Consider the following 1,694-nt stretch of genomic DNA (forward strand, 5'->3'; position numbering starts at 1 on the left):
GACACTGAAGACTGGAGTAATGGCTGCTGAAAATTCAGCTTTGTGACAATCTCTTGACAAACTGCTCTGCCTCAACTTTCTTATTTCATTACTCATGTAAATAGGCAAATGGTGCTTGATGACATTATCACTATGCCAAACATTGTTGGAAAGTCAGCAGGGCCATTAACTCAGTAAGGTGTCGCTGGGTCTTTTAACACCCACTACTGTGAAATGCTGCCTGATTGTTGTGATCTTTTATTGCATATGTAAATGAAGAAGACAACTGAAAATCTGCTATTGTGAAACTGGATTTACCTGTTGGCCAGACAGACTCCTTGGTGGGCAAAATAAGCTACAACGTTGACCGGCTTTTATATTGAGAGAGAGAGAGAGATATATATATATTTTTTTTTTTTTATATATATCATTTTACATCAGCCTCACATATTACTGGAAAATCTATAGACTGCAGACAAAACAGGGTGGTGCTCCTACACTTTAGTGTATTTGTTATTTAAGCTTTTAACAGCTTTTTGTGTTTAGGCCATATCTCAGTTTATTGTGAAGCCTCACAATTAACAGTTTCAAATGCTGAACTTTAAAATGATGTGAAACATCTTTTTAAGATGTTCTTTTCTCCTGCAGGAAACTGCTGTGGAGAGAAACCTTTTACCTAGGGGCCAGCCATATCTTGTACAACTTCAAAGAGGTGATGTTTAAAATGTAAAGTTGTGAATAAAATATAGTTAAGTGCGACATTGTCCTCTGCTGTTTGTGTGGGTGTGCAGTTTTCTTTTTTAAGGAATATAGTCAGGCAGACTTTGTAACATTCATGGGAGCTCTTCGTGTGTGGGAAGGACATGGGGTGGGTTTGAAGAAAAGATTGAGGAGAAAGCGAGATTAAAATAATAGAATCTTAAAGTAGATGGGCTGCATTTTTAAGTTTAAGTTTTGATGTCTGGTTTAAAGATCATTAGATGTAAGATACGAGCTTCGATGATAAGTATGAAGAGCATGAAACACGGATGGACAAATACTTGACTATGTAAATAAATGCATGAAAATAGTTTTATACACGTTCCACCAATTTTCCTGCTCAAAACAAATGGGGTTGTTTACTGTTTCTATGTTTGTCTACATGAACAAGAAGGTTTGTTACGACACATGCCAACAATACTCCAGGTAGAAATGCAGTTTGTCTGCAGTGTTGTGGGATACGGTCCCGCTGATATTTGTTTCCCGTCGGCCCGTTATGCGGTGACGCTCACACTCCCTACAGCGACTGAGGGATTCAGAGCCCTTGTCTCAAACGGACAAAATTGATATTTCATCGAAGGTAAGCTTCTCTTTTATGAAATATTTGTTTACATTTGAGTGTATAGGCTATGTGTAGTACTCGTTTCCAGAATTTGCACAGGCGCCATCATTAAATGATTCCCGCTTCAGACTATTGATGAGGTGCGGAGTAGCTTTTCTAGTACGTTAATTTAACAGTGCAGGTTATTTATGAAACCAATGTGACCATTTTATCTTGGCTAGTTTACAGAAAGCGGGGCATATTAGACCAGAACAAATATTTTTTTATGCACGCTTTTTGGGGGAGAAATCAGTTTTCGTCCTTAGCCTGCTTGCTTTAGCAGACATGTCCCTTTAAACGAGAGAAATGCCCACCATCCACGGTTTTTTTTTTCACAGGCATCACGGGTCATGTC

The 1,694-nt window shown here is 38.5% G+C and overlaps 1 long non-coding RNA gene across 1 annotated transcript; it reads left to right on the forward strand.

The window, feature by feature from the left end:
• The first annotated feature begins 583 nt into the window (after positions 1-583).
• On the forward strand, positions 584-1,645 carry LOC107580471 (uncharacterized). The gene is made up of 3 exons (XR_001608648.1): positions 584-1,027; positions 1,133-1,318; positions 1,389-1,645. It is a non-coding gene; the product is annotated as an uncharacterized lncRNA (long non-coding RNA).
• The last annotated feature ends 49 nt before the right edge of the window (positions 1,646-1,694 follow it).

The sequence above is a fragment of the Sinocyclocheilus grahami genome, unplaced genomic scaffold (genome assembly GCF_001515645.1).
Source record: "Sinocyclocheilus grahami isolate Dianchi unplaced genomic scaffold, SAMN03320097.WGS_v1.1 scaffold34099.1, whole genome shotgun sequence".
Taxonomy (NCBI): Eukaryota; Metazoa; Chordata; class Actinopteri; order Cypriniformes; family Cyprinidae; genus Sinocyclocheilus; species Sinocyclocheilus grahami.